We start from the raw sequence: 14,510 nt of genomic DNA, 5'->3' as shown, positions 1-14,510 counted from the left end.
CCTTTTTTTTGCAAGCTGTTAGATGAAGAGTTGCAGGCGTCAGCCTCTGTGTGAACAAGCAAAACCTCCAACCCCCCCTTCAACGCCCTCCTCCCCCCAACAACAACTGCTAAAGCACTCAGTTTTGCCAACAAAACATAAATACAGCATAAAATCCCCCAGAGTAACACTGCCTCCTTCGAGGCTTCCCTTTAAAAATCTCACTGGGTTAATTGATTACATAACTAACATTACTAACTTCACTGATCTGCAGTTAAATCTATTTTACACATAAAAGATGTTACTTTAAGTCACGTGACAATTGCATCATTTTGGATGAGCACTGAATTGAACAACTGATTGGACAGCGCCTGTTTGATTGGAGGTGCAAGTTAACTACTCTATGGAAAGTGTTGGTGATCCACTGAACTAAACAATGACGATGGACTTAAAAAATAAGCAAACCAATGACTGTGTGAGTGTGTGTGTGTGTGTGTGTGTGTGCTGCACCTGTACTCCTTCAGACACAGAATAAACTATATTTGGCTCGATTATAGTATTGGAGGTAAACACACACACACACACACACACATATATATATATACATACATACACACACACATACACACATACATATATATTTGACTTCTAGATAGACTTAATTAACAGCAGCACATGTTACTGTGTAGAGGTGTGTGTCAGAAACTACAAACTAATCTGAATCGCCACTTACTGAAAAATCTGACTTGTTTGGTGAACACATTTTTGGACAGAATGTAACATTAAGAGCTCCTCCGTCTCTGTCCGTGCGCTTTTTAGCCAAGTGCCAAATTACGCACGGAGCTCCCAGCCGCCGCTGCTCCTCGGTCTACCCGGCCTCCCCCCCTCCCTGCAGCGCTCAGTGGTTCGCTCCACTTAGCTGCTGTTCATCACCGCCCCGCTGGCCGGGGCACAGTCAGAGCTTCTGCACAGTAACCGCGCGCGCACACCGAGTCTCAGCCGCCTGCCCGCCAGCTCCGCTCTGCTCTTCTCCTCTCGCTTCAGCCTCTGAACGTTTTTGCCTTCTCCGTTGGTAGGTCAGTTCTCTCTTCCTCTTTTCTTCTTTCTTCCCCCCCTCCTTTCTTTCTTGCTGGTTTGGTTCCTATCTTTTTATTTTCATTTTTTTTGCAGTGAATTTCAGCGGCTGGCTGGATTTCTCTGCCTCTCTGTTGTCCTGCGAGTCTTTACCGGAGCTTTTATCCGCTGCTTTACCTGCTCGACCAAAAACCTCTATCAATGTATTGATGTTGGAGGGAAACTCATCTTCTGGCTTTTCTTGTGTTTGTTTCCAGTGTCTTTTTATTTATTTTTCGTGATGTTTTCTCGCTTCTTTCTCTTTCATGTTGAAACATGTCTTTCCTCTCTATGATCTTACAAGATTTCTTTTGATTTTCGTGTATTTTATTCTTCAGTTTCTTCTATCTCAGTCCTGCAGATTCGTTTTTTCTTCTTCTTCTTTTTATAAAAACCAAAGGGGATTGAAATTTCTCTTAAACTTGAATGTTGCGCATGCAGCATGACAGAACGCAGCGAGGATGATGATGATGGTGATGATGATGATGATGATGATGATGGGCAGGTGTTGCACGGACAGCTAATCTTCTTCCAAGGAACTGTTTCTGTTTGGACTAAATGGTAATCTCAGTAGTGAAAGTAGTGAATATCTCGGTCAGTGTGGGTTTATGAATGTGTGTTAACAGCTCCACACACACACACACACACACACACACCAGTGGCATAGGCAGAAATTGTATAGGCTAATACAAAAGTGGGTGGGCCATCTTTTACCCGTAAAACTGACTTATGAAAAGTTAGAATAAGAAAAAAGAACAAACAGACAAACTGAAAAACAAGCAACCAGTATAACCAGTAAACAGTATAGACAAAAAGCCATTTTTAATAGCCTATCCAGCCTAAAATACAGTATATTTGCACTGGCAAGACTGGCTGTGCACCGACTCTACAGCACACAACACTGTTAATTAACCATTTTATTGCATAAAGTGGCAACTAAACAAAAACCCGGAGAGCAGTGGTGTTAACTTAGACAGAAATTGCACATGTATTATATCCCGCATGCATTCATTATAGCCTACAGCCAGTGTTGCTTCAGTACTGGTCAGTTCATGAAAAACCAGAACTGCAGATTGTACAGAAAACTGCATCCTTACACTCTATTCTATCAAGAAAACTGTCCACACCACTTCTTGACTGTGCAGGGAAATACGTACAAATTTAGCTGTGCATGTGGTTCATAAATGGCACATGAATTGGCGGGTGAACCCATAGCATGATTTCAGTTGGGGGTGTGGGCGTGCTAACTATTAAACACCCTCCTCCCAAAAAAATGTTTGAGTTTATTACTTGCAGTGATCCCGCCGCAGCAGAAACGATAAGTGTCTCCCTGCTGAGGGACGCTGCTGTGCGTAGACGCGCACGGCAGCGTAACTTCATTGATTATTTAAATCTCTTGCCACGCTGACAGGATCAGTCAGGATCTAACGTTAATTAATGTTCTGTGTCCTTCTACACATCCAGAAGGTCACACACACACACGCACAGTCCAGGTTCACACTGTGAGATTGTTTGGAGTAAAGCAGCCGTCCTCCTGATAAATCCTGCGCTCCATCAGAGCTGTCTAAAAAATTTATTTCAGAAGCTAAAAGTTTAATTCGGTTTCCTCTGGAGACTTTCTTCTGTCATGTCAAGTTGATAACTACAGTTTTTAGTAGTTAGGCTGTTGGAGACATTTCTTACCCGCATGTGTCAACCTTGTCCGTGAGCCACGTGTCTCAAGCCCGGTTCTTTTCTCCACTCCACTATCTTTACACACGGGGTCTATTTTTTGCCAGACCGGCTGCACACGACAGAAAGAAAAAAATGATTGCGACAACACATATGGGCCTATAGGTTGGCAGCCACCTGGAGGCTGCTGCACCCCCAGCACCCCTACTTTCCACAGCTGTTGGGTGAACCCACATCAAGCTGACCGGGAGAAAGCATTATACCGCCAGGGAGCGAGCGGCCGGGTTGCAAGCTGATGGACAAAATGTTATGTTACAAAATGTATTTTGATCAAATTTGGCTGGGCGGACCAGTGCTGCCCAGGCCCATTACTGGCTACGCACCTGACACACACACACTTCAGCAGCCTGTTTTTACTGTCGGTCCTCATGAAGCAGACCAGGAGGAGTTGACAGGTCAGGTTTGTTACTCTGTCATACTCTGTCTTGTCATGCATATCTGATCTGTAATATCAACAGACTGGTTGTTGATCCTTCTTTTTGCACATCAAAGCCTCTGCACTGCATGATGAGAATATTTTTATGACTTGTTGTGCCCTTGTAAACCTTCAATCTGAAACTGGCTGGTTCAAGATTTGTTTTGGCATATGAGACTTGTAGACAAGAAGTGAAACAGATGGAAAATGGGATGTATTTAATCATACTCATTTATCACTCATTTATAAAGACAACATTTTAAAAAGTAGTAGGCATATTCAGGGATAAGAGTAATGCTTTAAATTGTGTCATTTCTTGTCAGAGTTTTAGCTGACTGAAGGCTCCAGTGGTGCATTAAAGTACATCACATAGTGTGGGAAAATGGCCTCCTTAAATCACAGTTACACAATGTTTTACAGCTGATTGTTAAATGTGACACTTAGTGGATCCTTTAAACAGTTAAAATGATAGAAGTCTATTATAGTTGAAAATATGAGACAAACTGAACAATAGAAAACATAAGAAATAATTGAGTGAAATGTTTGACACCTCTGGGAGGGAAATCCACCTCCTCCACACACAAAAAAAACATCTGAATTTAAAGACACAGGCTCACTTTCATGACTGACCAAGATGTTTACCATTATCCCTGGATAAATTACATTTACACTCCTAAAAAGTCTCCACACATGAGAAATTAAGGTTTATATGAGTGATGTTGTCAAAGGTAAAGGCAGCTGTTGAAGGGGAATGTGGAGGGGGAATGAAGTATGAAAAAAAAGGCACACGCATGAAAACAGTCCCATTGTGGCATTGTGGCGCTTCTCTGGCTCACACAGTACCGTAGTAACATGTTTGTGTGTGTAAGTGTTTAATGTGCACAGTGTGAAATGCATTTATACAGTGTGGAGTTGGTGTTGTGCAGTAAGACGCAGCCACAGGCAGGACTGTGAGACTCAGGGGAAGAAAAGAGTCTGCAGGATATCATCAGTGCGGCTGCAGGCTGCTGCTGTGGCTTCTTGGTTACTCTGTGAAGGTGTTTCATCTTTATTATTCTAAAACAGCATGTATGTTGGCTTATGATTCTTTCATCTATCCATCTGCCTGTTGTTGATGAGAAGTATGTGCTAATGTATAGAAGTAGATTTTGTTTGTTAGTTGTAAATCACATTTCAATTACAGATGTTTCCAAAAACCAGTTTTTCGGCAAAACACTAATAATTGAATCTTTTGAATCGTCCAAACTTCTGTCACACAGATCAGATACTGCCAAAAGCTCCACAAATTCATATTTTTAAATTATACTACTGCATACCCTGACCGATGTTTCCAATAACTGTGGGTGATTATACCTCTACTCAGGTTGAAGATGGGTGGAGCTACGCTGAAAGTTATTGTGCAGCCAGACAGAAATTTGCCCCTGATTCATGAACAGGGCAAGATGTACTTGCTTCCAACTAGGCCTGTCACGATAATTACTTTTGTTGGATGATATATTGTCCCAGAAATAATTGCGATTTTATGCCATAGTTGCACAATAAAGTTAAATAAAGTACTGTTAATGTAGTTGCTGTGAACTTATAGCTTCCAGCCAAGAGATGGTTGGACAATAACAGTTAGCAGTTATCGGAAAGTCAAACTGTTCGCAGTCGCTTACTGGTGAGTGGTGCTGTTAAACGTGAGGATTTATTCACTGTGGGTTGGAAACCGACGACTTCCGGCCACCGGAAGAAACTTAAAGCTCTCCGGTTCATGCGCCAATGCTTACAGGCTAACCAGCTATCTCCCAGGCTAACTGTTAGCTGCTAGCTGTTATTGTTATGTTAAATATTGATTCAGGAATCAGCGTGGCTGGTATCATGTTGGCTAAAATGATGGTGACATTCTTATGTAAACCAACATGCATGCAAACACAACAGGCAATATCGAGGTCAGCAGAAATGATCGAGGTCATGTCCATATATGGTACAATAAGTCGGTGACGTAATTATCGTGACAGGCCTACTTCTGATTGCAAATGTACCAGATGGGAGACTTCAGTCAGATTTATGTTTGGACATGCAACATTGCAAAGCCTTCCAATGAACAGCCAGTTGGAGTAACTGGGTGGGACTGGCCTCTCATTCAGTAAATATTAATTGTTTTCATCCTTGTTTATAGAGGTGTGAAGTGGAGGGGGGCCGCTTTCCCCATTCTGTATTCCCATTTCTAATATTTCTTTAAACAGAGTATAACCTCAGGACTCTCCCAGATACTGTAACAATCCTTTAGTTTCATATTACGACCACCAGTATCAATAATTTCAACTTTGTTTCTGAGAAATCACATTTTGTCCATGATTTTGGTGGACAGCCAAGAATACTACAATACCCATGAGCCTCGGCCGTTGCTATGGAGAAGAAACCATGGGCGCAAATCAGAGATCATCAGCAAATCATCAGAGTGTAATGAATTTAAAACGTTTTGTCACTTAAGTTGTAAGCAATAGCCGTAGTTACTGAATTCACTCAAAAGTGATCCAATGTATACAAACCGAATCTTCTCTGTAGATTGTAAAATCAGTTTCCTCATCATCATAATCTTTAGCTTCTGCACGCCGTTAGTGGTGCATGTGACTGAATTTTAAGCTTGGTGATTGGCTGTTTGTTGCTGAATTGCACAATGGGAGTCGTAGTTAACTTATATCCTGAAAATTTCATGTACACAGTCTAGTACCTTTGACTTTCTACTAAAGAATCAGATATTTTCTAACACAGTGGTTCATCTTTTGTATTGATGATTTAACTGGGAAAGTTTCAATTGGATGTTGATGTGAAACGCGTTATTACAATAACTCTGATATGACATGAATCTGACATGAGAAGAGGTTTAATCAGGCAAAATACCCTGCGTCAGACTCACATGCTGACACCCACACCTTGTCCATTTCCATTGAAATTAATGAGTGGGCAGCTTTTTTCCCACACGTTACCGATGTCTCTCTGAATGGCTTTAGCGGATGAAAAATCGTCTCAACCCATGGAGGTGCATGTAAAATCATTTGAAAGCAAGAACATTGGAGATGAAAGGTTTCACCTGACAACAGTGATGATATAACACTGGATTGTATATCACAGAACAAGCTCAGCTGAGTGACAACGATAAAAAATGTTAGAGTTAAGAGTTACAGCCCTGCACTCGCTCTTCACACAGTGTGTTCATCATCCTACTACTGTGTGTGCTCAGGCTGCTGTATTGATAGAAAAGAGAAAAATGAAAACAGGGATGAATAAATAATGACTCAGATTTAAACTTGGTCATGTTAATTATTTAGCGTCTCCGCGCTGATAATGAATAGATGTTGCTGCACTTTGACGTCATGTGTAGAAACTCATTAGTTTGTGCTCTGCAGCATTGTGTGTGATTTCGTTTGGCTGAGCACACTGAGTGCAAAAAAGAGGTGGATAAACATGTAGACTCTAACTTGCAGAATTGATTTTTTATATAGATTTTTGTTGCATAATTATTACTTTCTACAAAGAGTGAATGTTTGTTGCAGCATTCGAGCAAAGCAGGATGCTGTAAGAGTTGCTGGTTGTTCAGCAGCTACAACGTCTCTACACCATTCCAGAGGATGGAAATTTACATCAGGAATGGCTGAAATTCATTTATGAAGACAATATTCCTCACGTCAAGTTTTTGTATTTGTGCTCCACATATTTTACAGTTGACTGTCTGCTTAATGAGACTCAGTACGCTGAAGGATTTTCAACTTTTTCATGTTCAGCGTTTGGATGAAGTTTTAAAACAACCGCACTTGTAAACATTCCTGTTACTCATCTACATTAAAGGGATATATATCTGTGCTAAAGCTAAGCTAGTGACCTCCGGCTATGTTTGATAAAATTACTTTTACTTGAGGAAACTTAGACACTTAGATCTTACCGTTCTGAAACATCCTTCTGAAATCTCAACTGTGCAACAGCAGGTTCTTCCCCTTCATTCATGATCAGACTCTGATTCATAGGCCGTTATATATACTGTCTCACGTCCCCAGCTGCAGCCATTACTTCAGGTGAAGACGTGATGTAAGGGGACGTGCATTATTCATTAGGTAGTATCCCAGTTGGCTGCGGCGGGGGACACACCCCCAGCAAATCAGTGTAGATTTTCATTAATAATGCCGATTTTATGTAAATAGCTTCCGAAACAGACTGCTGGAGGACAAGAGGGGAATATCTGGGCTGTGAAGAAAGATGGATTTAGAGAAAACTAAACAACTTATGAATAAAATGTCACAGACATGTTCAACAAAGACTCAGTATTTATAAAAATGAATCAAAAAAGGCTATAATATCAGATCTTTAATGTCATTGTCGCCTCTCTCCTACCGCTGTCTGTACTTTATTCTTGCACACCGCATGCATACTTTCTATTTTAGTTTCTATTATATTCTTTATTTCATTCTACATTTTATTACATTTTTTAGTTTTATTCTATGTATATTTATTCCCACTCTCTCAACTGCTGTAACACCTGAATTTCCCTCATGGGGATCAACAAACTGTTATCTCTTTCCAGAACTTAAGATCCGCTATTGCCAACTTAGTCCACTGGGTTTTCTTAAATGCAGGGCTATGTTCTATCTGAAGAGCAGATCATTGCAGGACACCTGCAGCAGCAAATGGCATTGACAGCATCAGGAGAGTTATAGTAAGAAAACTGTCAGGTTAAAAAGAACCGTATACCTATAAAAATATGATTGGATGTCACTATCTACTCATAGTCAAGCAGCTGATGCAACAGCGTTCAGCTCTGCCTGAAGGCGATTTGTTCTATTTGAAACTTGAAACCTTGTGAAGAAAAATCTCTTTTACAACACCTTGAACAGACCGAACATAACACAGTAAAACATTAATTCATTCATGGATTCAAAGAATCGCATGCTTGAAGTTTCTGAAGGCCAATTTGTTTTTTTTCTGAATCTTGATTTCATCATGGCCAAGTGTCCTAATTGGTCTTTTTTCCCCCTCAATGAGTCCATAAGTCTTTATCCATCAACTTTCTTTTTCATTGCTTTTTGAGTTGTTTTTTTTTTTTTTTAGATATAAATCTATAATAGAGCAAACAAGTATGTGTTAGATCTTTCAAGTAGATTGGACCAGCTCTGTTCCATTAAACTCCATGAACACCTGAAGCTATTACCAAGCGTCTGTATGTATGTGCACCCTGTTATCACAAAGACCTTGCGCATAATAAGAAACGAAGCAATTTACTTTGAGTTATTATTAATACATGCAAAGAAGAAAAAAATCACAGCCGTTTCAAAACAAATCTAATATTACAGTGTTTTACTCAGATGATCTGTGTTACTGTTTTCACCTCAATTCATTAAGCTTTGGGGGGCTCTGACAGCTGGAAAATTGCCCCCATAGCTTGAAAAATGTATATATAACAGAAACTCATTATCTGGCCTCGCTGCCAGATATCCATAAAAAATAAATAAATTGATAAAAATAAAAAAAAAATCTTGTGCAGTTATACCACAATTGCCCATATGTCATGATCTAAATATCCAAATAGGAGCCGTTTTTTAAAATTTCCTGAATTAGTCCTGGAAAGGCAATCAGCATGTCAACCAAAATTATGCAAAGTGCTCTGCAGGAGAAACTGAATATCAACTAGAAATAATTAAAAGACTGCAAGAAATATTAGATCTGTGGGTCCGGAGTCAGTTTGAGGTAATTGTTTCAAAGATATTACAACCACAAATAATTTAAAAGCTATTACAAATACATGAAACACAGTCGACAGCACAGACTATATGACTGACATGCTTAATCTCTGTTTTGCTGATTTTCCCACAGGCATTTCAGCCGCTCGCAGCAATTTGAGCGCACGGTGGAGAATACAAAGACCGAACTCATCAATTTTTCTGATTGTAAAGACAGTCGGTTGGTTTCAATGAGGCCCGAGCAATTTATATTAATGCAGAGGGAGTTTGTGTCCGAAATGAGAGATGTAATTTGGAAGAAAAAAAAAAGAGTATTTCTAGGAAGTGCCGCACATAATCAAGATGAATGAAAGGCCTGTTTAAAGCAGCAGCCGCAAATGGCAGGTAGATAAATTGTGATAACTGGAACACAGGAACACTATTTAACATGGCATCTATAAAATGACAGAGTAAAGGAGAAAAACATTGTGAACAAGAAAGTGGAGACATCTACTTAATGTAACTTAATATATCTTTCTTTTAACACTGTCACAGTCAACTATCATCTAGCATAACCGCAAAAGCACAGGTCTGTAAAGGCTAAATTGTTCCCAACGTCACTGAATACACACTGAAAAATGCGTTTCCTAGAGGGACATTAAACATACAAGGTAGACAAAATAGGAAAAAAACAGATCTCCTTCCTCATTACAACCATGATAAAGACCATACCATCAATTGACCTTTGAATAATCTCCCTTACCGTGAGCCAGTGAGATGATTTTTCTGTATTTTCCACATTTGATTCATAACTGCGGCAAAAAGACTTCCAGCCGTTTTTTGGCAAACACATGAGTTCAAAGGTGAAAAAAATATATTTTTATTTTGTTACTTTTGGTGTATTTTTATGTCTTTAAATAGATAGCTGGAGTAGAGAGCTGACAGGAAATGTTAGGGGAGAGAATTGAGGAATGGTTTCCTGCCATGGCCGGAAGCAAACCGGGAACAGTTCATGGTCAGGGCCTTTACCCCCAGGCCACCATGAGAGGGGTCCTGGCTCCAAACCTGCATTGACAGATGCTTTTTCCCTTGTTCATCTCAGAGACACGATCTTGATTTTAATAAAGACTATGCGATATTTTTTTTAAATAAAAAGGTACGCAGGAGTTTAAAAGGTTAAGATTGTGTATGAACTCATGACTCTATTATTTAAAATAACTGTATTGGTGTTGCAAGGATTCTCTCTGAATTGACAACACAAAGAGATAAGGGCTTCATATCTTCCAGAGAATAACCTCCAGCAGTCTAACACACACACACACACACACTGCAGTAGGCTCACTAGTCTACCACACTCACGACACCAACCACAATTTCACTCATCCAAGGAAATCAACCATGATCAACTAACACACACACACACACACACAAGCCAGCAGCCAGCTGAGCATCACTTGAGAGCAGATGGAGGTTAACGGTGACACACACACGCACACATATGCTCAGCTTCTGCTTGCCCAGAGAGACTCACACCTACACTGAGACCAGACACACACACACACACACACACACACACACACACACACATATATCTGTGGGGAAAACTGGTGCAGATAATGGAGGTGTGACACGCGAACATCCTTCTTGTTCCTGTGAGTTCACAGCCGTGACTGGTTTACTGGTTGACAGATCGTTAAAATTTGCTGATATGGATACAATCTTTTATTACGTTATACTATATGTGACTGTCAACAAATCCTCCCAGTTTAACAACAAAAAACGGTGGTTCATGCTCTCCATGACAACACATAGAGGAAGTGTTTTATGATCTGATGCCCCTACTGGCAATTATCGGCCGGACAACATAGTCTGTGCTTTTCAAAACTGTTAAAAATCATTACTAAATACTGCTAATATTTTATGATGTGACTACGCTATGGTTTGGTTGCTTCAGTTTTACTTTATTTCAGTTTTACTTGAAACTTGCCCAGGATGAAGAAATGTTTAATTGTTACGTTACTGTTTCATGAGAAGGCAGTTAGGAGCGGTGACTGTATGTATGTATGAATCTCTCCTGTGGTGTATTTAAAGATGCTCCAACACCAGATGTTTCACTGTCAGCTGCCTGACAAAAAAAAAAAAATGTTATGATGCCAAAAACATTCACAGCTTCTTCTTCAGTAACGTTGTTTTCATTTTGTTTGCTTGTTTGTGTCTTCGGCGTTTGATTCCCTGACAACAGAGCTCATGAATATGCTCTTCTGCTACCGTTTGACTGACTGCTGATATATTTGGCCGGCTGGTTGTTTACTGACGAGTCGACTGACTGACTGACTTGTTCGCCGTCTTTGTCAGCATCTTTCTCTCTCCCGACTCGCCTTTCTATTCTCGATCACTCTCTCTGGCTTTGCCAAAAAAAATTCAACTAAACTCTCATTAATGCAAATTGCCTTTGCTCTCTCTCTCTCTCTCTCTCTCCTTGCTCCAACGTTCACAAGCCTTCCTCTGTGCATGTGTGTGTGTGTGCGTGTGTGTGTGTGTGTGTGCGTGTGTGTAGTCAGGAGTCAAGAAGAGTCCTGACATTTTAGAAACTAAGCCACCTCCCTGATTCAGCAGAAACACAGAAACAGATGGAAACCTCTCCTCCTCCTCCTCCTCCTCCTCCTCATCATCATCATCCTCTTCTTCTTCATCTGCTTTCTCTCTCTTGATTTTCTTCTCCTTCTCTTTCTCCCTGTACTTCTCTCCGTCTGCACCGTCTTATTTGTAATTCATTTCGGTTAATGTTGCTGTCAGTTCACCTTAATTTCCTCGGTTTTGTTAGTGTGACAGACTCATTCAGCTGCAGAGCATCTGAGACAGAAGCGTTCAGACGACAGCGGCCGACTGCAATACAGCAACAAGTAAACCCTTATAACTCTAAAAGCTTTTTCCACGTGCAACCCACTAAAAGTGAAAACTTATGTGCAGAATGATTGCCAGAAAAAGTGCATTTAATCAGTTTCGAAGGATGTGTTCAGGTATAGAGGATGTTGTACAGATTGTAAAGCACCTTGAGGAAAATTTGTGATTTGTAATATTGGGCTAATATACTATAAATAAAAACTGAGTTGAGCTGACAATAAAGTGTGTGAAGGTGTTTCAGTAGTGTCCAGTAGGGGTGGGTGATATGGCCCTAAAATAATAATATAATAATATATATAATGTAATAATAAAAATAGCGTAACTATTATCATGAACAATACAATATGGCACAACTCTAGTGTCCAAAATTAGAAAAAAATTACAGTCTACAATATGATTTTCACTTCAATGTGAAAAAAAAGTAAAAAGCATGTTGAGTTTTCATGTTTTTTTGTCAGGATTCATTCATGTCAGTCAGAGACTCTTACGTTAACAAATCAAAAAGGCAGATAAATCTCTTTGAGCAAACTCTCAAAGAATCCAAGCAGCGGCAAAGATCCTGCTGGGAGATCTAACCCCCCCACCCCCCCCAAACACATATATTAAATCTTAGTAAAGTCAACAATATAAAAAGTCTAGCAGGTTGGGGTCTGGAGAGAGTTGCAGCCATGGATGTATAGAGTATAAGAAAGTTTCTAGCTTCCGGGTTTGCTTCTGCATTGTGCGGCCCACTGAATATACGCAGTAGTGTTTCTCCCGCTGGCCCCGCCCACGAGTCAGTGTTTAGTCTATGTTAGAGAGAAAATAAAATAAATGAATAAAAAACTAAAGATCTATAAGCAAAGAGGATTCTTAGAGCAGAAGAGGAAGGAAGAGATTAAGTTAGAGGAAGAGAAATCCTAACAGAAACAGGAAAGACAGGAACGGAATAAGGAGTGTCGGGACAAGAAGAAAACCAGGACAAGAACACGGACAGAAAGATGAGGAAAGGAGGGCACGAAAGAAAGAGAGAAATTAGTGATGAGAGAAAAGGAAAATAAGGAACAATGGACCAGGAAGAAAAAGGATAAAGAACAGAAGACAAAGAGTGCAAAGGAGAGAAAACAATATAATAACCAGCTTGAAGATAGAAAAGAGTGATTCAGGGAAGCAGGATAAGAGAAGAGAATAAGTAGAAATGCTAAAAGGTGAAAAAGGAGAGGGAAAATGTGAGAAGAAAAAAAAGTCAAGAACGAGAGAAAGAAATAGTGGACTGTAAAAGAAGATGAATCGGGGAAAGGATGGAGGGGAGAGATCAAAGGAGAGAATAAAAACAAAGAGAAAATGAGAAAGTATAAAATAAGGAAAAAGTCAGGATATAGAGATGTGGAGAGAGTAGAGGATAGAGGAGAGAAAACTGATGAAAGGAAGCGAAGAAGAGGAGGAGAGAAAGGGTGTAAGAGGTGTGCAGAGGAGGAGAGTCGGTGTGTTTGTGCGAGTGTGTGTGCGTGTCTAATGACTGATAAAGCGAGGGTGGCATTGAATTATAGATGCAGCCGAGGTGAAATTTTCATGAAAATGTTACTAAGCCATTCAAAGATTAGTCAAACAACCTCAGACCTGAACGTGAGAGGGATGAGGAGGAGGAGGAGGTGGAGGTGGAGGAGGTGGAGGAGGTGGAAGAGGTAGCATGCGAAAAGGAAGGTGAGGAGGGGAGGAGAAAGAGGATGAAGGATGAGAGAAGGGGGAAGATAAAGAGGAAACTAAAGGAAGGGAAGATGGATAGAGAGGAAATGGAAGACAGAACATAAGGAAAGAAGAAAGCGAGGATTAAATGACAGAAGGAGTCGGACAGGTAGGAAGGATGCAGAGAGACATAAATAAAGGCTGGAGGTAGAGAGGAAGTAGAATGGAAGAGGTGAGAAGAAGGAAGGAGTGAGAGAAAGAGAGTGAGATCAGGAGGTAGAAGGAATGGGTTGGAGAAAGTGAAGTGAGAGATGGTATAGAGAGGAGAGAGGGTCATCTTTCTGGGACGGAGGGGTAAAAGGAAGAGAGTAAGAGAAGGAAATAGATGTGATGGAGAAAGAGGGATGCATGAGTGTTGATCTGATGATGGAGCTTGATAAGTTAACCAAAGTGATAATAACTCATTCTTAGAAGAACATGAATTTACTAAATCGCATCCAATAGTTGTTGAGATATTTCAGTTTGGACCAATGTGATGCACCAACGGAGCACAAATTGAGGAAAAGAGAGAGGAAAATGTAGTTGTAAAACTATGTTGCACAAGTGTCAACAGTCTGTGGTCTTTTGCTTGTGGAAGAAACTGTTTTTCTACTAATTTGCAATATTGACCAGTCTTGAAAATCAGTTAAAAATGTTCTGCTGGTCTTTAGTTAAGGACTCTCTCTCGTTGGCGGCAGCTTACTTTGCAGTCCGCGTAACGATTACGTCTCGTTTGAGGCGGACGAGACCGAGATCCGAGACGAGGGGAGAGAAGAAAGGAAAGATGGAGAGCCGGAGAAAGTTGGAAGCAGTGTTAACGAGTGTGTTAGAAGAAGAAGAAACACTCTTGACTGGGTTCAGGCTCATTTCCCAGTAGCTCTGTGACTCTGTAGCAGAGCAGAGGACACACATGCTCAGCTTCATTACCTGCTCTGTTTTGACCTTCTGCTGTTGAACTGATAACCAGGTAA

General features: G+C 40.4%; 1 protein-coding gene across 1 annotated transcript in view; it reads left to right on the top strand.

The window, feature by feature from the left end:
- Positions 1–946: 946 nt before the first annotated feature.
- Positions 947–14,510, top strand: part of raly (RALY heterogeneous nuclear ribonucleoprotein) — a 147,566-nt gene continuing 134,002 nt past the window's right edge. Inside the window, exon 1 of the mRNA XM_067586317.1 lies at positions 947–1,051. The gene's annotated coding sequence lies outside the window, so the exon portion shown is untranslated. The remainder of the gene's footprint in view (positions 1,052–14,510) is intronic.

The sequence above is a fragment of the Thunnus thynnus genome, chromosome 4, assembly GCF_963924715.1.
Source record: "Thunnus thynnus chromosome 4, fThuThy2.1, whole genome shotgun sequence".
NCBI lineage: Eukaryota > Metazoa > Chordata > Actinopteri > Scombriformes > Scombridae > Thunnus > Thunnus thynnus.
This window is presented reverse-complemented; position numbering and strand designations above follow the sequence as displayed.